The 27,041-nt window shown below is 39.8% G+C and overlaps 1 protein-coding gene across 6 annotated transcripts in view; it reads right to left on the bottom strand.

The window, feature by feature from the left end:
- The window catches only part of LOC117409505 (amyloid beta precursor protein binding family B member 2-like), a 126,086-nt gene extending 99,616 nt beyond the window's left edge, over positions 1-26,470 (bottom strand). For 3 of the 6 annotated variants that reach the window (XM_034015667.3, XM_034015672.3, XM_059006461.1), the window contains exon 1: positions 26,302-26,468. The gene's annotated coding sequence lies outside the window, so the exon portion shown is untranslated. The other 3 variants (XM_059006459.1, XM_034911058.2, XM_059006458.1) reach the window with 3 other exon arrangements.
- Positions 26,471-27,041: the final 571 nt, after the last annotated feature.

Here is a 27,041-nt window from a genome sequence, read left to right as displayed (position 1 = left end):
AAAAGAACTTGTAACCAGGAGGTCCCCGGTTCAAATCCCACCTCAGCCACTGACTCATTGTGTGACCCTGAGCAAGTCACTTAACCTCCTTGTGCTTCGTCTTTCGGGTGAGACGTAATTGCAAGTGACTCTGCAGCTGATGCATAGGTTACACACCCTAGTCTCTGTAAGTCGCCTTGGATAAAGGCGTCTGCTAAATAAACAAATAATAATAATAATACCCGCTGAGAATACACATGCTACCTGCTGAGAATACACATTCACAAATCACGTGCTACCTGCTGAGAATACACATGCTACCTGCTGAGAATACACATTCACAAATCACGTGCTACCTGCTGAGAATACACATGCCACCTGCTGAGAATACACATTCACAAATCACGTGCTACCTGCTGAGAATACACATGCCACCTGCTGAGAATACACATTCACAAATCACGTGCTACCTGCTGAGAATACACATTCACAAATCACGTGCTACCTGCTGAGAATACACATTCACAAATCACGTGCTACCTGCTGAGAATACACATGCTACCCGCTGAGAATACACATTCACAAATCACGTGCTACCTGCTGAGAATACACATTCACAAATCACGTGCTACCTGCTGAGAATACACATTCACAAATCACGTGCTACCTGCTGAGAATACACATGCTACCCGCTGAGAATACACATTCACAAATCACGTGCTACCTGCTGAGAATACACATTCACAAATCACGTGCTACCTGCTGAGAATACACATTCACAAATCACGTGCTACCTGCTGAGAATACACATGCTACCCGCTGAGAATACACATTCACAAATCACGTGCTACCTGCTGAGAATACACATTCACAAATCACGTGCTACCCGCTGAGAATACACATTCACAAATCACGTGCTACCTGCTGAGAATACACATGCTACCCGCTGAGAATACACATTCACAAATCACGTGCTACCTGCTGAGAATACACATGCTACCCGCTGAGAATACACATTCACAAATCACGTGCTACCTGCTGAGAATACACATGCTACCCGCTGAGAATACACATTCACAAATCACGTGCTACCTGCTGAGAATACACATGCTACCTGCTGAGAATACACATTCACAAATCACGTGCTACCTGCTGAGAATACACATGCTACCCGCTGAGAATACACATTCACAAATCACGTGCTACCCGCTGAGAATACACATTCACAAATCACGTGCTACCTGCTGAGAATACACATGCTACCCGCTGAGAATACACATTCACAAATCACGTGCTACCTGCTGAGAATACACATGCTACCTGCTGAGAATACACATTCACAAATCACGTGCTACCTGCTGAGAATACACATGCTACCCGCTGAGAATACACATTCACAAATCACGTGCTACCCGCTGAGAATACACATTCACAAATCACGTGCTACCTGCTGAGAATACATTACACAATCACATACAATCCTATTCAATATACAAAGTTTCAACAAGGATGAATTTACAGATCTATGAGTTCCAAGGCAGAGGGGGTTCTGGGTGAAAACACTGTGACAAAGAGCTGTGAAACAAAATAAAGAAGCACCACCTTTCTTCAATGTTATGTAACATATCTGGTATCTTATGATATCAAGTTAACTGGATGTTGGAGGTCAAAGTGTAGTGAGCACTTGTTCCTATAAAAAGGAATGACTAACACTTCTGGGAAGCCACTCTGCAGTACAAGCGGGGCCTTGCTGTGCTCAACTGGCTTGTTCCTATATTAATGCTACATATAAAGGATTACCAAATTGTTCTCTTGATAGTCTACAGGCTAGTAATTTGGATTTCAACAAGCCTTTTTTATACTGAATACAAGCTCAAGACTTTCTTATAGACTTATACTTACTGTAAATAGTACAGAACTGTATGCTATGCAAGTCACATCCTGTGCAGATAGGAATCAGAAATATGTTCAGAATGCTTCTTCCACAAGAAATCCTGGGAATCTGGGGTCACCTACTCCCACTTACTCTGAACTTGCTCAGCCACTGCCTCTGTATCACAGAGTACAGAATATCACAGCCCATTAACACACAGCAACCATAACATTATCCCAGATGATAAAAGACTTATTTCACAATAAGCAAGCCATTAATGTTCAAGCAACAAGTAATACAAACGTTATCCCAACTTTATCCTAAAAAAGGTGAATTACTTGACCAATCCATAACCCTGGAACAGCAACTTTGTATTACATAATGTTCTGCCTTGTCCCACAACCACCTGACACAATCTAGCACTGGTAAGGTAGTGGGTGCCTGACCTCTATCAAGTGGCAGCAATGCGACAGGATTGTACAATACTGGGCTGCAAGCCAACATCCATTGTGTGAGTTAGTTGCATTGACCTGCGTATCTCATAGTTTGAAATGCAGTAGCCACGACAAGAAAATGAGAGAGCGAGAGCACAGTAATGTGTTTGAAACAGTTCTGAATGTTGCTCCTTTAAACTGGGTAGACACAGTTGATGCTAGATTTGCATAGTGAATCGGTACAAAATGTACTGCAAATCTCCTTCTAAGCCACAGCCAGTGCTTTCCACCTGAAAACCATTTTCTAGCTGCCTACATAAGGGGCAGCTGGCTTGTAAATCAGAGAGAATTAAACAAACAGTCATGCAATTAACAAATAGCTTCTCCAATTCCACCCAACCCTCCCTTCCAACCGCTCTCTGTAGCGAACGATAGTGGTGGTTTATTTAGAAGGGAGGGCTTTGCAAGGTTGTGAAGCTGTCCCTCAGGTAGTACGAACACAAGCTAAGTAATATCAAATGGAACACGCTCCGCCCCCTCCTCCCTCCTCCCTCCTCCCTCCTCGTACACGTCTGAAATTGCTTGGTACAAATGTTAAAATATAAACTTAACAGAATGTATTTTATTTGAATAGAATTGTTGCCAGAATTACTTACAAGTGCTTATTAAAACAGGAGAAACCTTTCAGTAAATCACAATAAGAAAACAATTACATTAAATCTGTGGATATATCTGGTTGCATTCTGTTTCGTGTATTTGTCATACCATTGACTTATTCCATACATTAGCATTATATGTTCTAAAACTACAGCTATTCCCCTTAAAAATGACAGCCTACGCCACATGAAATGTTCTGCGAGGTTGCCTAATTGTGGAGCTGCCCAGTGATAGTGCCTGGACTAACACTTACTTCCTCACATTCTCTATTGATCCACATCAAGTAGTATTATCAACTAAACGTTCAAACTTCTTCAGACTGCTCTTATAGGCATTTTTAGCTCTATACACACATATTATCCTCCAGTGCTGCTCCAAAAGGACTCAGGCATGATCTTTAGAGACTCAAAACAGCTGCCAACATGTGACAGCCATTATTGCCATCAACCTCATTCACATGCAGCAGTAACCAGATTGTATCCTAGGCCTTCAAAAGGGAATGACCGGATCATAATTTCACTTCAACACATAATTTCACTGCTGAGCTACATTAGACCAACATAGTGCCATAGGGAACCATGCTACTGTTTGTAGATCATTAAAATAGGACTTGATTGATCTCCTTTGTAAAACAATTTGTAAATACAGTGCTCTCTCGCTACAAGGCTCTCGGTTATAACGCTCCTACAGCACGTCCCCCAGTTCCCTATACTAGTGATTCATGCAATATTTCTTCAGTAAATACAGTGCCGGTGTTGTTCAAACTGTAAACAACTTCTCAATCCAACGTCTGTTTCTGTCTCTCTTTTGATACAGCATCTGAACTGAAGAAAAGCTGCGCTGGCACTATAACACAGACATCTTATTCAGTATTCATTTTATAGCTAAATAAATATTAGGCCTATTATGAGGTTATCTTTCCTAATGTATTTACTTTTTTTTCTGCGAGAGGAGCTGAGACTTCTCGGTAGACGAGACACTTTAGCTTCACTTCAGCCCTGCTCTGGCAGCCGAACCTGTGGCGAGCCCATTCCCTCTTCCCCTCTCCCGACCCGCTCTCCTTCTCATACTTGGTTTGCTTGTCTGTCGCTTCGAACTGAACTCCCGACCACCATTTAGCCAGGCTATTTATAGTTTAAAAACTGCTAATTAAAATGATCCGAGTGGGAAAAAATATAGTGTTGATTACATGCGTGGTTAATTCACGGAAAGTTAAATTTTTGCTTCACTATATGTGCATTATAGAGAGGGAGTTATTTTATTTTGTATTTTAGTCAGGTGTGTGTTATGTGTCCCGCGGCGCCCCCCACCCCCTCCCCTGTTTATAATGCGCTTCGGTTATAACAATCATATTGTGTATCCCGAGACCCGCGTTATAGCGAGGGAGCACTGTACTCCAGGATTCTCAATAGCCATCTTATCTCCCTGTTTTCTAACAGCTCCTTCGTGCATGCCAGGTGTGGCTAACAAGCTAAATCAAACATGTGAATTTACACAAGTTCAAAATTACAGGGTTGGGAAATACAAATAAACAGCACCTCTGATCCAGTGGCAGAGAATGGTACCTAGGGGAGTCACATAAGGACAGTAAATTCAAGAGTTGTGAGTGATAAAAACTTCACAACATCAGGCATTAGAGATGAGATTACAAGGCAGAGGTCTCTGAAGACTCTTGCCCAGACATGCATTTCATTTACGATCCTCTCATGCTTTGCTCCTGGGTTAGAATACATAAGTCACAAGTGAAACGAGTTAGCTGGTCTCAATCTATCCCCCTGTTGACACTGAAAAGTGCAGATCACAAAATCACCATAAAGTGTTCTCTTGCTACTTATATACTGCTATGGCTTGCTTTTGCACTTGCTTCCAAACCAAAATAATCTGGTATACACTCATTGATTCCATCTGCCAGACCAAATAGCCCATTATGGCATACTGAGATAATCACAAAATAGAAGTCACTTGGTTTTGGCGAGGTACAAGGAGAAAACACAATTAGAGTTTGACTGGCTGCAGAGATGGAGGCAAAAGGATACTGTAGTTTGAGAAACACAGTTGCACTTCTAATTGTGAATTATTTTTACGTTTCTTCTGACTAAAATCAATGTCAATCTGGCACTGGGTCATGTGATTTATTTTCTAGGTTTAAAACTAGCAGTACAAAAAACAGAACAAAAGCAAGATGTTACATATATACTCATGTCCTGCCGTTGCCATTTTGATGTTGAACAGCAAATAAATGTCTAAACAGCCACACAATGAATGACCTCTTGAAAGAAATGTTGCACTAAAAAGCTGAATGTTTAACCAACACAAAAAAGCTCAGTGAAGATGCGCTCTATAGCCTGGACGTCGCGAGTTCAAGCTATTTCACAGCCGACTGTGGACGGGAGCTCCCAGGGGTCGGTGCTCAATTGGCCAAGTGTCGCCCGGGGGGAGGGAGGGTTAGGTCAGCCAGGGTGTCCTCGGCTCACCACGCACCAGCGACCCCTGTAGTCTGGCCGGGCGCCTGCGGACTTGCCTGTAAGCTGCCCAGAGCTGCGTTCTCCTCCGACGCTGTAGCTCTGAGGCGGCTGCAAGGTGAGTCCGCAGAGTGTAAAGAAGCGGGCGGCTGACGGCACACGCTTCGGAGGACAGCGAGGGTTCATCTTCGCCCCTCCCGAGTCAGCGCAGGGGTGGTAGCGGTGAGCAGAGCCTAAAAATAATTGGGCATTTCAAATTGGGGAGAAAATAATAAAAAAAACTAATTGGCAACGACTAAATTAAAAAAAAAAAAAAAAAAAGCTCAGTGAAAAATTCAAACAAAAAACAAAAATTCGCAAGGCAAACTGTTTCAGACAATCTAAAAAGAAAAGATGCCTATTTAAGCAACGTGGAGAAAACCTGAAAGCAGCAGAAAGCGCCTGAATCTTGCATGCAGGTACAGTACGAACAAGCGAAAGTCTTTCTATGGCAATGGTCTAAACAGGTACTTCTAAGAACAGGTTTTGTTGAGGCATTGTGTATTAAAGTTTGCTGAGGCATTATTGTGTTTAGCATACCGAGTATGTACAGTAATAAAAAATAAAATTTAAGTGTTAAAATAGTTTTGCCATGTTACCTTTTTTAGGTACAGTATTGACTTATTTTTTTCTACAGCAACTGTAATTGAGCACACTTTTCTGGTCCCAAGCGATGCCAGATTGTACAGGTTTTATTTATAAAGTTCACAATATAGCCTCAACATATAGCATCTCATAACAACAACAAAAAAAAAAGTATACTGACCACCAATGGGCAACAAAATGAATCAAATTTGTTCAGACTATCAATCAACCGATTTTAGACCAGAATCATGCAAGAGTAGATTTTGATACCCAATCCAAAAATCCTGCACAAATGGATGAACAGTTCTCTAGGTACTCTACAGATAGAAAGGGTGCATGAAAGCACAAAGAGACAGCACAATAACTGTAGCAAAATTAAATACATACAAATAGACCACTGTCTAACCAGTATCGTTTTATCATTGTGACCAAGTACGCAACCATAACGAAAATATGCACTTTCACATTGTGCTTTTATCTACGGTGGCATTTAATTGGTACCCTTTTCCATTGATCATTTTGAAATTACCGTACAAGCAGATCGAGTTTGTAGCACTGTGTTTCAGGTGTTCTGCAGGCTGCTCTGAGATCAGTGCTATCTTGTTGCGCTCAACAGACCAGTCTGGGAGCCTGGAATTTAACAGCAGGAGTAGCAGCTCAAACTAAAGCAAACAAGGAGGCCGACGCAATGGCCAGTCACGTGGCTTTCCTTTCAGCAGCCCGACTTCCTTCCACTAAAGGGACTCCTTGGAGACTTAAAGATGACAGCTGTTACTGATGGAATACAACCAATAGTAAAATAGCAAAAACCAGACAGATACAGGAGTACTGTTTACAATGGCTCCTGTTACAGTCCTTAGGCACCGCAATATGAAAAGCGGCTTTGACTGGCCAAGCTGTAGCCAACACCTTCTACACAAAATAATACAATCAAAAGACATGGCAAGGCAGCTCACTGGAATGTATCAAGCCTTATATCTATGTAGTTCATTCAGCTCTTATGGGAAAGGATCAAAAGAGTGCTTCCCCAACATGAAAATCAGCCGTCTGCAGCCTCCTGCAGAGGGACACTGCAATGCTTACAATATGTTGGCTTTGCACATGACAACTCATTCCTTTCTTGTCTAAATTGCTGTTGAGGGGGCTCGACTGTGTGAAGTGCTGGTGGTTTCTAGCTAATAGTGTACCATGAAACACATGGTAGAGGGATGGTGAACCACACTGCATACCGGAAGAGTGTAGTCCATCCTGATAAGGCTGAGTCACATCTGCCCTTTCATTCCCTGTAGTGGTAAAGAACCTGCTCCAGGTGTGTTATGTACTGTATATAATGACTTATCTTGACATTGTCTCCACTAAAGAACCATGTTATTTGAAAGCTAATCATTGTTACTTATTTTAACTCCGGAGAAAACAATGTGTCAGGATGACTGTGCAAACCTGGTATTTGGTGACACAGCATCCTGGAAGCGGAGACTGAACAATCCCAGGCTGCCAACATCCTCCAGGGACAGCACGGCTGCATTTAGACTAGACTTAATCCATCACAAGCATGACAATTACTTGGCAGAGAAGCAATGCAGCAAACAATTTGAAATAAGAATCACAGCACGGATCTGCAGATTGTTGCTGTACTAGAAGAGATAGCAGGCAGTAAAAGACAGTCAGTCTTACACTTCAGTTTTACATGTGTGTACAGTGGATGTAGGTCATAGTGCTCTTTTCATGAGGCCAATGTATTTAAAGCATGGCAGGCATACACGTTTCTAACATACGTGTTAGAAAACCCTTTTTTCTGGTGCCTCCATCAGACACTTTGTATTTTTTCTCCACAATACTATTGCAAAGTGATGTACTGGCTTTATACACAGTCTGTGACCCCCATCTGTAATACAAAAGCAGGGTTTAAAATGCCCAGACTATTGTCCATGTTAACAGAAAACCAACCGCAATACTGGATCTAGTTCTTCCCACAATGCCATGCTGCAAATTGCTTTGTTGGTGATAATTGTTTCATAAAAAGACAAATTGCTTTTGTACATATTGTTAGCACGATCTACTGTATTAATTTCTTTAAATACAGTACTCTCTCAATTTAACATGAAATCATATGAATGAAGATTGCACATGATAACACTTTATTCCAGGGCTATTCAACCCTGGTCCTGGAGGGCCGCTGTCCCTCCTGGTTTTTGTTCTAACTGTACACTAAATTGATTAATTGGACCAATTAAGCATCTAATAAGCACTTAATTGGTCCAATTAAGTAATGTAGGGTACAGTTGGAACAAAAACCAGAAGGGATAGCAACCCTCCAGGACCAGGGTTGAGTAGCCCTGCTCTACCCTATAAACAGAGAGAATAAGATCTCTATTGAAAAATAAGTAAAATGGTTCACCTGAAAAGAACCTCCGTGCAAGTGTCTTTGTCCCTGTTTTTATAGTCATGTCAGATTGTTAAAGTGGATTAGTGTTTAGTGCAGGGTATTAAAGGAGAGCAGTTAGTCTGCTCATGGCTGCTGAGTAGAAGGAGGCAGAAGAGGTGCTCTGCTTCTGAGCAGTCCAGAGGAAAAACATAAGCAGTATTTATAAACCTGTGTGGTTTTGTTTGTTTGTTGTGTTTGGTTTGGTTGGAAAACGGCTTAGCCGTCCTACTTGTAGTCAGGGTGTTCCCGAAAGGTGGTTAGTGCTCCGAAAGAGCTCGGTGTTTATTTTGTGTTTGTTTTATTTTGTTGTTTATTGAAAATATAGAGCGTCAGCGCATGAAAATCCATTCCTGTGTGTGTTTGGTCGTGTTTTTAAAGGGGCAACGAACCAGAGTGGCAGCGGTTCTTTTACACCAAGAAAAAAAGCTACATTTTTTTTAAATTCCCATAGCTTGCCGGTCCACATGCTTTGTGAATATAAGAGCAGACAACTTCAGCCTGTCCAAGTAGGCACACTTGATTCCCCCCATTGCGGGTCAAGGACTCTCAACTAATAAAACTGAAGGTCCCAGAGGAAATCTTGGGGGGCCCCAATAAAGTATCAAGTCTTAATGTTATGGTACACAAATCTTCTTTTTTTCTTAATTAAAGCTTTGACAATTTTTAACAATATCAATAAGAAACAAACACTAAAAGTCATAGATTTTTTTTGTCTAAACGAACGAAGAACAGCGGCAGTGAAGTCCTGCTTTCGTTACATTTCTTAAAATTACATCAACATAATTAATATCAAACTTAAAAACTGAGGGGAGCTCATTTTTTAACATCACGTGAAAGGGGCGTAATTCAGTAGCGTGTTCAGTCCGCTCCGACTTAAGACGTACCCGGGTCCACGTTTTCCAGTTCTCTACAGTGGGATTTACAATGCAGAGTAAGAGCCCGCCAACATTTGAAGCTTGAACCTCACACAACAGTGCTGTATTACCTGCAAAATAATAATCCACAGTGGGGCTGCCCTTCTTTTTCATAATGCAGCTTTAAAGCCTTGGTTAAAACAGGTCAGGAAAAAAGGAAGCAGCATTAGGAACGAAGGATGATGTCGTGGGATCTTGACAGAAATACAGCAAGTCACTGATGTGACACGAATTCACAAGGATAAAGTGGAGTACCTAGAAAGATGAAAACTGTTGATAGACAAATATGACCCATTAACATTTTTTTTTTGTCCATGATAAAGACCGGTTAACAAGTTATTTTCTTTGAAAGGTGTAAGATAGTGGCTATTTCTTTTGCTTCCCGACACTATCGCATCTTGCAGCTCATGGCCTCCTGCATGTAGTCGCAAGGTTATGTCTGTTTGTTTACAGCGCTGACAGAAGGTTTCACAGAGGGAGGCTTGTGTACTCACAGTTAAAACTACCTTTTAGGGAATGTCAAAGGGTTAGTGAACAAGCTGTAGTGTTCACAACATGACACATTACCTCCAGTTGCTGCCTCCTACAATATGTTTTTATGGTTTTTATATTTTTATTCAAATGTCCTATACATCTGAACAGACAGCCGCAGAGACTGTATTGTTGTGATCTGATGTCCATGTGATTAGCTTCTCGAGCTGATTTATACAGTATGCCTATAAGAAAATAAATTCTATCTGTAAAAAGTTATTGCAAGAATATGTGCAATACTGGAGGCTGCAAAGGAAAGGAAAGCTGTCTTGGTAATGCTTCAGTCTTCTGAATACCTACAGTGCACAGAAGCTATGAAAGAATCCTATTACATTATCAAATTGTGGGTCCTTGCAGCTTTAATCATCTTCTCTGTAGATGCATACTGTAAAATCTTGTCTGAAATCACAAAGTTAAAACTCATCAACTGGGTTTAGCTATTCTTAGACTTGTCGCAGTCACAGCTATAATCTTCACATATGGTGTCATGAAAGCTTGCAATAATAGAAAGATGAAATAAGTTTAGTTTCCTGCTCAATTTCTCTGCCCTGCTGATATGGGCCAAAGCATACAGTGCAGGGTAGAGGCCAGCCCCTGGAATTCATCCAAGCACTGCGCTTTTCTAAATGAGGGGAATATTAATTACACCGCAGCTATTTCCTGTACACGTCGGACCCTTACCGTTCAGGCAAAGCAGGCCTGACTCCACATAATGTACATGGCTGTACAGATGCTAGGTCACGACAGTAATGATGTCAGAGGCTACAGCATCATTCTAGAACTTTCCAAGTGGGCTATCACTTCCAAGGTTAAAGCAGCCAGTTGTTTTGCATACTGCTGCCAGATAAAACAAAATATCTCACTTCCTGTACAGCACAGACCTTATAGGCTCATATTCATTGTATTTACAGTATAATAAGTCACGTTTTAAGGACAGCCCAGAAGTTACACGCCACAAAAAGACAAACCAAACACTCTAATGATGGGCCAAGATGAAGACATCAAGAAGCACCAGATTTCTTGCCACTTTCGTTTATCGACATCAGGCCGTTTTCTTTTGAGTTATTTTTTGGGGGGTAAAAAATGAGATTACTTACTTCATGATATCATGCTGTCTACTTTCGGTCTCAAACCCTCTTCTCGCTGCTAAACTGAAAAACGATGTTCTGAAATGTTGGATGTCTCGGTAACAATGTATAGACCTCTGCTGGCAGTGATCCTTAAGGGCAGAAACAACCTAAAAAAACACACTACTTAAAAGTAGCAAGATACTATTCTCTGCTCATCTAATAATAAAAAAAAAAACAGTAATGCTCCAGAGGTGAGAATATCCCAATCTTTACTTGCAAATTGTCAAGCTGTCTGCGAAGTCAGTTTCATATGTTTAGGAGGGGACAGGTCTGCTGCCCTTAAATAAAATGACGATCATTTCTTGACATCCCACTTTAAACTTGGCTTTGATCAGTGAATGCATATGAAACAGCACACTGGAAACTGAAATTACTTATCCCCACCAGACAGCCTTTAACTGCCTTTATGCAGCTTTTCGGGGAGGGACCTGCACAGTATCCATTTCATGCAGCATCAGCCTGAGAGTTTTGCAGAGATATGAAATCACTGAATATGTAAGAGCTTGTCTTTAAGATAGAAACAGTGGCATATTACAGTCAGAGAGTGAAATATTGACAAGATGCACATCAACACATAAGCATTTCACGCTAATGCATCACTTCCCATTATCAGGTTTATTTTGCCTGAAACCCTACACGACAGAGAACTGTGAAAATGAATGCTATAGGCTCTCCTTCTGCTCACATAATAGAGCTTTTCATCATAATGACAAGCCTCTAATCAATCCAACTTAAAAGCAAACAGACAAAGTAAGGTCATTCTCATATATAATTAATTGTTGTCCTTTATAGACCATCTTTTATTGGGTTGTACTATTTTTCAACCACAGACAGATTGTTACTGGCTTTATATAATATTTTAAATTAAATGATTACATTTGATCTCTAAACTCAAATTTGTGTCAGATACATTTCTCATTTTAAATCCTTCTTAATCAATTATTTGACCCATTGCTGAATTTGTACACTATTAACACAAGAACATTTTATAATAAAAAAAAACAGAATCTGAACCTGCAAGTTGCAACTGCCTGAGGTTAGCTATTTAAAACACACACTAGAATGACAATAAAGATGTCAAAAACACTGACAGGCAGCAATCTTGTTTGGCACCACTGTTTGTCTGTTTCGATCTCCTTAGACCTGGGGCCATAACCTATATCCTGCTGAAGACTGAGGCCATCATGCAGAAAGCAGTCATGCAGCGTCACTTAAACAGCACCAAATCCCAAGCAATTCTTATGGGGCTCTGTAACAACACCCCGAAACCTGGACTCAGTAATAAGCCCATTTCCTGTGTCAGGCATTTCTCTGGGCCAGGGTAATGGACCACTTTTTATTTGGCAGTAAGATACACTGTAAAAACAAACATGCTGAGAAAGCTGCTTAAAAAACATTCCCACTGAATAGGGTATAGATTGTGTGTGTGTAATATATATATATATATATATATATATATATATATATATATATATATATATATATATATATATATATATATAAATAATCTGAGATGATATACCAGTACATGGAAATATTTCATCAATTCTTTACATTCAAATACATTTATAAAGTTTAAACCAACACATTACAAAATATTTGGCCTCATGAACTAAAATGACTGGTACAGTTGCAGAGTCACTTACAACAACGTCTCGTTGTTAGTGACTCTGCAGCCGATGCATAGTTCACACACCCTAGTCTCGTATCTTGTCAAGCGCTTTGTTATTGTGGTACACAATGAAAGGCGCAATATAAAAATAAATTATTATTATTATTATTATTATTATGTATTTTTAAAGCACACGTTATTGAAAGAAAGGATGGAGAGTGCCCTGGTGAGTGCTACTGAGGCTTCCTGTAGATGACATTGACTATTTTTATATCTGACTATTGATAAAAAAAAAAAAAAAAAACACAAAAGTAGAATTATTTAAAATTGTGTCCCCAATTCCCTTCAATTGCTTATAAGTTTAAAACAACTTCATACAGTGCAGTTAAAAGCAGCCAGTTTACATACCAGCCACTAAATGTACATTAAAAAGTGTTGTACTACATTTTCAGACAACTGTACAGTATGTCCATTATGACACACAACAGCTTACCAACATTGTTTTCAGTGGTTTGCAGTCATTTTCAACACTAATCAATACAAAACTGCTTTTGGTGTGTCTCAGCTGTCTGGACACTTAATTGCCTATTAATTTAAAAAGGACAGGCTTGTTTGTATTAGCTACAACTCACAAGGAGCAAGGGATAATCTGTCATGCAATCTTCCACCCCTACCAATCCCTTCCACAAATAAATGAATGAATCAATCAAATAACTGGATAATAGTACCAGGGCTTGAGATGTCTTTTCCATCCACAGGCCCGACACGCATTCTACTGGCCCAGTAAAATGTTTATTGAGGATAGTTCACCAAAACTGTGTTGAAACTATAATAAACTATTCTAATATAGTTTTAAAAACCGTAGCAGAATGTCACAGCGTCATCACCGCAAGGAAATAAAACAATAATCCATCTTTAATTATACATAAAGCATTACCTATAGAAACTAAAGTATTCAAATCAACAAGCACAAATAAACAACTTCAAACTGTGCTTGTCGCTACTGTACCTCAGTCAAGACTGTGAAAAGCTGCTGTAAGTCTTGCTGAAGAAACTATTACTGGAGGCCGTGGCTTCATGTTAACATTGATTATTTCAGTTTTCATGTGTGTGCTTAAAACCTGTTTCTAGGACACCGCCTGCCTCTGTGCTGTGACCTTTCAACTGCGCTTTGTTTCTTTTTTTTTTTTTTAAAGGGGCGGTGCTTCAGCTTACTCGGTGCTCAGTTTTCAAAATAAAAATGATTAGTGTTGTCGTATATTTTATGTTTCATACTTATTCTACCATTGCACTTCTCTTACGTCTTGTACACTAGGTATTCAGTACATATTTTATTGAAGCAATACTGCCGCTATAGGTACTCCTCCAGTGCTTTGGCATTACACCCTGCTCCAATGCACGGCCAGCAATCTTTTAATGTGTTATATAAAGTATTTCACACATTGTCAAACGGTTTCTGTTAACGGAGAAATAAAAAACTTCCGACAGTGCGTGAATGCCGCCCGACGAAACTTCCAAGGTTCGGAACCACCTTCGAATTCCGGGCTAGCGAACGACACTTCGAACACAGCCCTACTAAAAACAGAGTACGATTACTTTCTACAACTTTGTTTAATGAAATTAAAACATATATCGCATAAAACACTTGGATTGGTATTTAAAAGTGAGAAGGAGCACAGCAATATTGTAATATCACTTCTTCATAGATACATTGACATTTAATTTAAAATATTCTTTAGGGTTTTTTTTTTATGTGGTGCTGGATGCTATAGAGCATGTTCTTTAATGTGGTGCTGGATGCTATAGAGCATGTTCTTTGATGTGGTGCTGGATGCTATAGAGCATGTTCTTTAATGTGGTGCTGGATGCTATAGAGCATGTTCTTTAATGTGGTGCTGGATGCTATAGAGCATGTTCTTTAATGTGGTGCTGGATGCTATAGAGCATGTTCTTTAATGTGGTGCTGGATGCTATAGAGCATGTTCTTTAATGTGGTGCTGGATGCTATAGAGCATGTTCTTTAATGTGGTGCTGGATGCTATAAAGCATGTTCTTTAATGTGGTGCTGGATGCTATAGAGCATGTTCTTTAATGTGGTGCTGGATGCTATAAAGCATGTTCTTTAATGTGGTGCTGGATGCTATAGAGCATGTTCTTTAATGTGGTGCTGGATGCTGTAGAGCATGTTCTTTAATGTGGTGCTGGATGCTGTAGAGCATGTTCTTTAATGTGGTGCTGGATGCTATAGAGCATGTTCTTTAATGTGGTGCTGGATGCTATAAAGCATGTTCTTTAATGTGGTGCTGGATGCTATAGAGCATGTTCTTTAATGTGGTGCTGGATGCTATAGAGCATGTTCTTTAATGTGGTGCTGGATGCTATAGAGCATGTTCTTTAATGTGGTGCTGGATGCTATAGAGCATGTTCTTTAATGTGGTGCTGGATGCTATAGAGCATGTTCTTTAATGTGGTGCTGGATGCTATAGAGCATGTTCTTTAATGTGGTGCTCGATGCTATAGAGCATGTTCTTTAATGTGGTGCTGGATGCTGTAGAGCATGTTCTTTAATGTGGTGCTGGATGCTATAAAGCATGTTCTTTAATGTGGTGCTGGATGCTATAGAGCATGTTCTTTAATGTGGTGCTGGATGCTATAGAGCATGTTCTTTAATGTGGTGCTGGATGCTATAGAGCATGTTCTTTAATGTGGTGCTGGATGCTATAGAGCATGTTCTTTAATGTGGTGCTGGATGCTATAGAGCATGTTCTTTAATGTGGTGCTGGATGTTATAGAGCACGTTCTTTAATGTGGTGCTCGATGCTATAGAGCATGTTCTTTAATGTGGTGCTGGATGCTATGGAGCAGTGGTTTTCAACCTTTTCATCTCAAATACCAATGTTTCCATTAGGGACCACCAGGTGTACCAGTAACTATGTGCAATCTTAAACTGCTGTTGTAAAGCCGAGACCTACCCCAATACAACCAGGTTTGTTGTGTACTCGCTTGTTGCTGGGTGCTATAAAGCATGTTTTTCGTGTTTTGCCATCAGACATTGAGAAACAATAAACACCCACCCTTGCATGGCAATGCTAAGTGCTAATTGGTTGAAACACTGAATGCCAGCCCTCAAATGGCAATGCTAATTGGTTGAAACAGTTGATTCCTGACATTATTGAAGGCAGTGCACATCTACAGTACCAAGCTCAAACTGAGGTTAACAACAGAAAGGTTGCAAGCGTGGCCATATCTCCAGCACCCCCACATCCCACGCCCTCGGGCACAAAAAAAACCACTACAAAAACAACAACCAACTTGCATTTGGTGGGTAGGCGGGTGCTAATTTCAAACACTCTGGCTCAATATAACAGTCCCATTAATTAAATACAGCTTCTCTTTAAATCATGAACATTATACCCTTACTTTAAACTTCAGAAATGTTTTTCGCTCAAAAGACGCCAGTGACACCTGCCATTCCGTCAACAGTTGCTGTTTTTGTATATTCCTACTGCTGTCATCAGTCAGTATTCAACCAGCAAGACAGGCCTAGTCTCTGTTCAGCATTTCCCACCTCTCAGTCTGTACTACAGTGAAATCACTCATGATGCTCAAAATTTGTAATGTGATACAGGCCTCTACATTCTCTTGATGAAGTAAAAACAGCAATCTGGCGTCTGGTGCCTTAGGAGTCTGTTTGTATTGGTGGGGGGGGGGGGGGGGGGGGGGGGAAGCAGCTAGAGACACAGAAAGTTAAAACCAAAAGTGTTACACCACCAGCATGTGTCAGAACAAGGGTTTCAGTGTCAAAGAACAAACTGGCACCCTTGCTTGTAATGCCTTTCCTCTGCTGACTTTTTCTTATGAAGTCTTTTTTCATTTACACAGCAGGCCCTGTGTTTGCTCAGAACTAACAAAACATGATCAGGAAAGCAGAAAGGAACACGTGGTGTGGCGTGCCGGCAGACATGTACAGCATTCATAGAAACGCTACTCTGAGTTCTTCACCGAATGGCATTCTAATTCCAGGTTGCTTGTTGATATTTCACAGATCTTGACCCCAATGTTAGAACTCCCCCATGATGGTGTCCCTCCCCTCACACTGCAAGGGAATTCAATTTGGTGACTGCAAGACACAACTGATGGAAAGATCACAATGTTGGGTTTATGGAACACTGTACTCGTATAGGAGTTTACGGCCAGCACAGGTATATGTCATTTGTGCAGCACAAATACAAAAGCGACATTTACGGAGATAAAAATAATAATACAAATGTTTTTTAAAAGACCAAATTCCCAACGGGCCTTTATATATATATATATATATATATATATATATATATATATATATATATATTTTAGATTCTATTGATTTTTTTGTATTACTAGAGAACAGCCGCTATAAGATCGTTACCTTAATTAAAAATGTGCACGGATAAATCTACCGATTAATCTACCAGTTAAATCAACTAATGTCCATAAATTAACTCGAGTGACAGCTCTAATTTCTATATACTTTGGTGTATACATGTTTTTTTTTTCGTTTTTTTTTATTTTGTAGTTAAGTCTTTGCGATTTTAAAACATTATTTGCTTATTTAGGGGTTCTTTGCTTGGAAAATACTAACCAGGGCTGTCAGTATACATCAGAATGTAATATAAAGAGAGTGTGTATATATGTAGATATGGTTTAAATGCTGACACCTGCATAGCATTAAAAAAAAACGTTCATAAAAAATGACCAAAAGCACATCCCTAATGCGTGCCTCCACTCCATCCCTAATGCGTGCCTCCACTCCATCCCTAATGCGTGCCTCCACTCCATCCCTAATGCGTGCCTCCACTCCATCCCCAATGCGTGCCTCCACTCCATCCCCAATGCGTGCCTCCACTCCATCCCTAATGCGTGCCTCCACTCCATCCCTAATGCGTGCCTCCACTCCATCCCTAATGCGTGCCTCCACTCCATCCCTAATGCGTGCCTCCACTCCATCCCATCCCTAATGCGTGCCTCCACTCCATCCCTAATGCGTGCCTCCACTCCATCCCCAATGCGTGCCTCCACTCCATCCCCAATGCGTGCCTCCACTCCATCCCCAATGCGTGCCTCCACTCCATCCCCAATGCGTGCCTCCACTCCATCCCCACTGAGATGCAGTGCACATCCATGTCGAATGGAATGTAAACAAAGTAAAGAAGGATGTACTCGTCAGGGTAAACTATCACACAGTATAGTAAACAGACACCGAGGAATCATATTTTAATATAAAAAAATTGAAACGTCAACACTGCAGCTTGGCACAAACCCATGAGTGAAACCGGCAACGCATACAGTTCTGCTGGTGCTGTAAGTCAACAGTAAATCAATGGACGGACATAAATTCAATTATAAGTTCACATAACACAAATGAATTACAGTCCAGAGGGTACGAGCAGGCAAATTCATCCACCATCTTCATGGCTGCTCTCACACATCTCGATACGCCACAGCAGTCTTTTCACGTTGCATACCACGCAACCCTAGAGTTGACCAACACATCACTCTAAACATGACACAGAGAGACAAAAAACCCAAAAGAGAGCAGTTCAGAAAATAGGTTTGAGTTTTCTAATAACACCAGCCTAAAACCATTTGTAAACATGCACAGTTTTCTGCATCACAAAGAAAATAAAACAATCTGGCTGCCATTCCATTCTGGAAGGATCCCTGAATAAAAACAACTGACTGATTGTTGACCTTTTAATGGTGCATTCAGTCAAACTCTACAGCGCAACAACTGGAATAAATGAGCCGTTTCATACCAAGAAACCAACAAACACCAATTTATACAAATTACTAAACCTATTTTACTATTATTCCAAACAGTAAAAGCAGCTTGCTTTATTTGGTACTGGAGAACCCTTTCAAACATCAATGGGGGATAACATAGATAGGGGGGTAGGTTTCCTGAAAATGTTTTCTATTCATGTTTTAGAAGAGCTTCGCACAAAGTGTCCTTGTGTGCGTCGGGCTTTCAATGTTAAACCCCTACCCAGATGGTCAAACAAAGAAATCTGTGAGGATTTGAAATACCATAACAAAAACACACTTGATTCACAAGTGTGGAATACGAGCATGTGGAAGAACATGTGGTTCTAGCATTGAAGATGCTGATCTTATGATTCATACTTGTATTCCATGCAGGGTTTTGGGGGGTAAACACCTACGGTTGATTACCAGTTTATTTTGCTTCATCAGTATTAAACCACTTACATGAAAACAAAAAAATAATGCCAGTCTAAATGACCTGGAATGTTCACTAGAGCTGTTCACAGAGATGTGGCATGTGTAGCTCCCGACTCCTGCATTTAGATTCCTATACTGAGAATGAGGAGATACAGCAGTTCATACCAGGAGCATCAAAAACCAGACAAAACCAGCTTCTGTGCAGTGTGTCTAGGAGATTTAGATGACATCTTGATAAACGAAGCAGAGCGCGATTCACTGATGTGCAGAGTTCACGTCAGTGCAAAGCCAGGAGGTTGTGTTCGTCTGCCACTTTTTGTTCAATAGAAAAGGTTCACTCTTCATCTCCTGCTATGAAAGAGTAACGCTTCAAATTGGATTCTGTTATTCAGTAAAAACTGAAGTAGGTGTGCACTTTGAAACAAAACCTATTACAGGGTGTCAATGGAGTTCAGATTTCAGTACGGGTACATAACCCATATCAAATCCAACGTAACACCAATATTTGTGAACTGAAATATTCTACCCAAAAGGAAAACTAGGAAAGTTATTTGGTCATTCTTTATTCAAGACATACTGATGCGGTATAGCAGAAGGTTACTGGCATCAATACTTAATCAGTGCTACATGCACCCTATTTCTGGATATTAATTAACATTTTTGCCTTCTCATGAACAGAATAATCACCTGATAATTGATCAGGGATTGTCTGATACCGAGTAGAGCAGTTGTTATCCTATGGTAGATGCCCTACAAGCTAACAGGACTGGAATCTTAAAACTTGCTTTGAACAGAGACATGCTCTTCAAGCAGCCCAAGTAATCCCATCCAAGGTACAACACAAAAAGGTCCTTCTATAAAAAAAGAAATCTTCACCAGCAGTCACTACATGCAGATAACTGGCCTTGTCTTTCATTACCCGTCACCACGGTCAATTATCTAGCAGGTAAAGGCCACTGCATCGGACTTCAATGTTTAAACATTTTACTGTTGGCACCTTAAAAGGAGGGGTGGTAGTAGAATTTCTTTAAAACACAAGTTACCTGTAAATTATGCATGTCCTGCACCAAACAAAATGCTTTACATAAACTTGTTTCTTATGACACCATCTTCTCAAGTGGTCCTCTTTGTGTTCATAAGAGGGCAGTCTCAGAAGCGAACTCAACATAATTATTAAAAACTCCCTGTAACTGCCCTTGGAAGAAATTATTCTGCTTTTGAGCCTACCTTATTGGCCAATAATAATAATTCAATGTAAGGTTTTCATTTTCGCTTATCTTCTCTAGAAAACAGAATTCAAAAGAGATTAAATTGCCAAGGAATATAATGAAAGTGGAGAAACTTGCCAGAAGCCAAAGAAGCCTTGAGCAGCCTGCCTTGACTAAAACTCAGTTATTACATTTAAGCTATTAACCACTAATATTGAAGAGCTCTCTCTGTTATTTATAGGACCCACGGTGAAGCCATGGGTGCTTTACGCTCTTGTGGGCCATTAACTCACCAGCAAAGAACTAACCAGGCATGTGCTAATGCCATTACTGTAGAGCTGGAACTAGCTGGGTGGCAACAGAGCAGACAATAAAATGGTGAAGAATCAATGTTGACTTGATTTCTTAAAGGTTGAATTCTATAGAAGTGAATTATCCAGGGGAGGGGGGGGGGGGGGGGTTATAGTTTGAGTCACAGTAGACATGGCAGATGTTTGTGGATAACCTCTGTGATTTCACGCAGGAAGAGCTTTTAGCCATCGGAGCGCTTTTAATGTCAATTTACATTCAGTTGTATGGACAATTAGTAATTCCATAATTTGACATTAACTAAAGTTTGGGTCATTTTGTTTGACCCCCTCCCCTGTAAGAGTTCTGCATACACATTAAACACCACCTCAAGCAGGACTGTACTTCTAATTAAATGTTTCCACAGCAATAGCACAGGAGCACTTTAAACCCTTTCTCATCTCCCGTTACAGGTCTGAACTGATAAACTGTTTACACTTGTGTCCCTATTGCAGCAGAATCCTTCTTTGTATCGGTGAAGGCAGAAGTAGACTCAGCAAACCCTTAATGAGCGAGCAGCGCATCAGTAGTTTGAACTGGTTCATGCTGTGCAATCTCATTCGCCAAATTACCAACTTTAAAACCTGCCTGCAAGGTGCAGACCAGCCTCAATCACTGACAGTAGCTTAATGTCACACTGGCTACTGGTGATTACATACAAAACCTACTGCACTGCATGTGGCTCACATACAGTAGTGCTGCCACCTTCAAACATGAGCAGTTATCAGCTAGGTGCACCAAAAATCAGTTAAAATGAAAAATAATTGGTGCAATTGACTATGAAAAAGGGTTTATCACCAAGACGACAAAATTGCATGAAAATTATTGTGGTAAATTGTGCTTATTGCAAAACAATCCATTTTTGTTCAATGAAAGGAACAAAATACCCTGTCATAATGTGACCCCTTACAGTGCAGAATCAGTTATAACACTGTAAGGTCGTGGCTCCTATTTCCCCCATAATGCAATCTGACTCAATCATTGGGTTTTACTGTTGTTTTACATTACCATACTCAAACCCATTTAAGTTCAAACTGGAACATATAGTACTGTACTTCTAAAGCTCCTGTGCTTGCACTGTATTTTTTATTTTCTATAAGTAGAAGCAATGTTAATGTTACAAAACAAGTACGAAACAATACAAGTGTGTATAAACATCCTTGGATTCTGTGTTATTTTACAGTGTACAACATTTATTATAAAAAATATACAATTTAAATAAGAGTGGTGTAAACTTAAAACTGGTGGAATTGCAGTTTCTATTATATTGTAACGACCCAGGATTTATACTGTTACACGACTGGTCTACAGATCCTGTGTGTGTGTGTGTGTGTGTGAAAGCAGGGAAGCGGTAAGCTTGCCTCAGCTGGGATTGATTGACATCAGGGTAGGCGAGGACATGAAAGCCCACATCAACACAGACAGAGCTGACAGCCGAGTCAGACAAGCTGCTGTGTGAATGTGCAAGACCGTTGGTTGTTTTTGGTGTGGCCCAGGCTGGCAGGGGCCAGGAACAATCGTCCCAATAAACCGTGGATTCGAGTACCTGCAAATTGTGTGGGTCTCCTTCCTTCATTTTCCACCGTACGCTACAATATTAATTTGGCTTGTGGGCCTTGTAAATCATTTCGGGAACAAAAATGCCAATATACTTTATCAAGCGAAACACAAATAACGCGGCCTCCAATGATGGACCCTGACAACCGCGTTATAAGGGGTAGCACTGTATGTAATATTGCTGAAGATTTTTTTATAGTAATCAACGCTTTAAGAAGTGGAAGGAAGAAAGAAGTACAATGTAAAATCAAAGTAATTGCTGTAATGAAAAATTGCACAAGGCTGCTAATTGGACTTAATAATCACTGCATTGCAGTCGCAAACAAGGACTTGTGATGCTCTTTGAATCTTACGTGCAATTGCCAATTACAGCACTGAAACAGCTGCTGCTTCTATAGGGCACAGTGTGGGGGATACATTAAGTAACTCAGCCAAGGAAATGGATTATTTAACCAAGTTTATTTCTATATAATGTCCTCTATTTTTCACTGTGCAACATGTGGAGATCTTTGAAGGGGAAACCTAGAGGCCTGCAGTAGGGAAATGAAGTACTGCAGATGGATCCCATGGGCCTAAGGATGCATTCGTTTCACTGACCTGTTCATACCCTCCCCACTTTCTGCAAAATCAAATGATGCTGCCGTTAAGTGTCAAAAATACTGCACTGTAAAATACAGGTTTGTATAAATCTGTATGAGCAAGTTCCATTTAAATAAAATGCAGGAACACACACATCTCCCGTTTTATACATTCTGCATTGAAGATGGCATTAAAGCCAAAAACATTATTCATTCAAAAACATAAAATCAGGATGGCAATACTCATCGTTCCATAAAAAAAGGAATAAAAGGATAACACAATAAAGTCAAGTCATTAAAACAAAAATATAAATGTGTATGTATAGAACGCTCCATTTAAACCAATGAAATATCATTTTAATAATCAAATGGTTTGCAGACCTAACTCCTCCTGGAATCACAGAACTACAAACCGTCCTACAAAAAATACAAAAAAATACAAGATTGTATTGCGATGGGGTTTTGTATTACAAAATAAACTGTACATGGAAAGTCACGTCCAGTATGGCATTTATTGTAGACAGTAAGAAACACTGTAATCTCTTACACGGGTTAAGCTGCTGTCCACCAGAGTTCTGTGTGGTAAATACACTAGGGATACCTGGTCTCTTTAATCTCCTGGCAAACAGTTTATTTTGCTGAAACAGCCCACTCCAAAGAGAAAACTGCTATAATTAAATCCAGTACCCAGGGTATATTATACTGTAAATGAGCCCTGACAAAAAGCTACAAAAATGTGATTGCTTAAGCATACCTTGTGCCAGGGCATGAATCAAATTCTGACTCGCATTTTCCACTACTAATTTTATTAAATGTAAAGTGACTCAACATGAAGGCATCCCAACCACACCTGCTTGGATCAGCCCTCACTTTTTATAACATGGGTCTGAAGTAGGGTGGCCACCTGGCCCCATAATTCCAGAACACAGAACAGGATTTTGAAGTTGCCTTTAAACTGAAGGGAATCAACATGTGAATTCAGTGCTACACTTTTGCTAAATTGATTGTGTTGATGAATTATCTCGAGGCAGCATGACAATACAATAATAGCGTTTAACAAATTTAATAAATAAGTACCACCATCAGTATTTATTTTATTAACAGTTTTAAAAATATATATTTTAAAGTTCCTTTATAGTTTATAGTATATTGCCTTCTCCCGCTCAAATCATTAATACTGACCAGCTGTTCACTATTCCTGACACCAGCCAGAGTGAACACCTGATCAGTGTTATTATTTAATTGAGAGAGTCAGTGTAAATTAGGGATATATATTACTAATTAACACAATACAAATAGCGACTTTTAAATACCGATAACTGAAATACTCATTTTACAAAATAAAAGAGTATCTTGAATAAACCTACACACGTTTATTCAAGATGCTTTTTTTATTTTGTAAGATTTGTATTATCACAATGATTTGGATAATTAAGAAGCAGTATAAATTAAAGCCAGTGTTTAGTGCTCAATTCACGTGTTTATTTCTTTCAGTTTAAGGGCAACATAAAAACCTCATCCCGTCCCAAAGTGTTCCTGAATTATTACGAGGCCACGTGGTATCCCTAGTCTTAACTAAAGGCTTACTGGAATGCAGATCAGTAGGAAAGATAAAAAAAAGCAGAACATATGAATATGTTTCAGAAATTCTACAGATTTGGTAACACGAACAGTAGAAGTCATGGTTTTTTTCTATGCTTTTTCTTACCAGTGCTTGATTCAGTCCTTTAAAACATATGTCAAGTCACAGAAAAAAACTATTTGAACATAGACAACGAATATATGACAGTCATGATTCTGTCACATGCGTGTTCTGGCCAGCAAACCATTGTCCTTTTATCACAGGTCGTTGTTAAAGGATGGTTCATTCGCTTTAAATAATCTGTAAACCTTGTATCTTTATTTTACCCGTATGTCACCACTAATCCATAGCACAGTCTGCCAGTTTACACACACACACTGCAGTGCTGTGTGCGTCATGTAGTTTATTTTCAATAAATAGGATGCATTGTAAACCATACTTTTTTTGTTAGGAATTACAATGCATACTTAAACGATGTAACAAATTGCACACAGGAAGTTTGCCACAGGCTGGTGCAGGGTTTCCTGTCTTCAGCAGAAGAACTCATGATAACAGTGCAGAGGGAACAGAGAACTGAAGATGAAAATTGTGGCAACGTTCCACCAATGCACCTGAGCATCGACCTCTACCGAGTAAGCTTTGCATTCCCTTTGCATCCTCTGTCCAGCCACTGGCTTTACACTGCAGAGTTACATAAGTGTTAACTCTGTAAACTGAAACAGTGTGGCCCACAGAGGGATTATTGTCAATTCCAGAGGACCTGGAAGCAGTTTGCAAAGGCTGGAACAATGGCAACAATGTACATGCTTTGATTCTTGCTGGAACAAACATGGAACAAACTGCAATAAACTCACGAGGGGGGAGGAGGGAGGGGGACAACAAAGTGGTTGTTTCTACAAATCTCAGCATAACCATAATAATAATAATAATAATAATAATAATAATAATAATAATAGTAGTAGTAGATGACACTATAATCTAAAGTACTCAGCTGAAGACAAAAAAAAATACAATAATCATTCACAAATAGATCAATATATTAAAAAAATAAAAAAATAATGTGTCAACAGAATTGGTCAACAGATTTCTTTCAATGCTCATGAACCAGCACCTACTGCCATAAGAACATAAGAAAGGTTACAAGCGAGAGGAGGCCATTCAGCCCATCTTGCTCGTTTGGTTGTTAGTAGCTTATTGATCCCAGAATCTCATCAAGCAGCTTCTTGAAGGATCCCAGGGTGTCAGCTTCAACAACATTACTGGGGAGTTGGTTCCAGACTCCCACAATTCTCTGTTTCCTGTTTTCTGTTTTGAATGCCCCTTTATCTATTCTCCATTTGTGATCCCTGGTCCTTGTTTCTTTTTTCAGGTCGAAAAAGTCCCCTGGGTCGACACTGTCAATATCTTTTACATCACATTATAAATTATATATATATATATATATATATATATATATATATATATATTGACAAAGGCAGCAGGAGATGCTCCTTTATCATGAAAAACAAGTCGAGCTATTAGATCACTCTTAATTTAGAAACCGTTTTGATGCGTATTTCATTTTTTTTAATACCATACCCTTTGGGATCTTTGTTTGACTTTTCAAATACATTGATTCATCTGTACCTTTTTAAATCATGTTCACCTAGACATAGAAAACATTCTCATGTTGTTGTGCATATTACGGGAAACATTATTCGTGTATAACTTTCCATGTATCTGTATGCCTATGCTTAAATGTGTTCTCGCTATGAATAAGGCAAGTCCCACCAGCTCCTCCCAAATCTGAACAGCACCAGCACAGTTAATTAGCTGTGTCTGAATATTAAAAAAAGCCAGCAATCTCGGTATGTTCTGCATCCGAACATCCAGACGTTGCAACACGATTTGATCGTTAACGCAAATGTTAAATACAGTATAGTAAGACTAGATAAAATAAACTAACTAAAACACAGGAGACGACGCAGTCAGTACGACCGTCTGCCGCAACCATCGCTCTCGCTCTCCTTATTCTTCCAAAAACGAATACAGTAACAATAAAATCACCGCCTTTGCACAAAGATTACATAAAAGTTACTTACATGATGGGCAAATCTACATCACTCCTATCCGTACAGACGCAAAGGAAACGCGTACAATAGAAATTCTTAGAATTCCACCCCACTTACCTCCCGTGCTGCGCCTCTTTCTTGGTCGTGTTTTTCTTCCCCAGATGTCACTGCCTCCAGGAGCACTTCGCACTCCGGAACTGAACACTCCAATCACAGATCTAACCTCAGGAAATAATTCCAGCTTTGCAATCCCAGGGGGAGGAGCAGTCGTGGCGTGTGAAAACGCAGGAAGGACAGAGAGAGGAAGGGACGGACGGGGTGATTTAAATTACAAGCAACTTAAATTTAGCTGGAATCCAGTTTATCGCAAAGAACGTTTTTTAGAAAGGAACAACTGCCTTATAAATTAACTGTACATTATACTGCACAGCAATGCGCACTGGGAAGACGGCAATCGTTTTAAGTTTTGTCAGAGACTCATGTAGTCTCTAACATCCATTTGACAAAAAAAGATTCGCATTGTGTAACGCTTACCTTTTTTGTAACCCTGAAGTACAGCTGCATCACAATTCTCTTTCTTTTTGTTTTCATTAATTTGATTCGACTGGTGGTACATTATATGTGACAAAACATCTTTTGGTAGGAAAATGTTATAGGCAGGTGCTGAACGTAGATGTTAGCAACTGTAGGACAGGCTGCTAAGTCTTTCAGGAATATTGTTAAACATTTACACATTAGCTGAAAAGTTTTATAATCAGCATCTTTATTACATACCGCACACTGTTTTTTTGTGACTATTGAAAGACATTTACTAAAGACATGGAGAATTAATAATGTCACTTTAAATTCCAAGACTT

The sequence above is a fragment of the Acipenser ruthenus genome, chromosome 2 (genome assembly GCF_902713425.1).
Source record: "Acipenser ruthenus chromosome 2, fAciRut3.2 maternal haplotype, whole genome shotgun sequence".
In the NCBI taxonomy this organism is placed as follows: domain Eukaryota; kingdom Metazoa; phylum Chordata; class Actinopteri; order Acipenseriformes; family Acipenseridae; genus Acipenser; species Acipenser ruthenus.
Note: the sequence above shows the minus strand (reverse complement) of the source record. Positions and strands in the feature narration are given on the sequence as shown.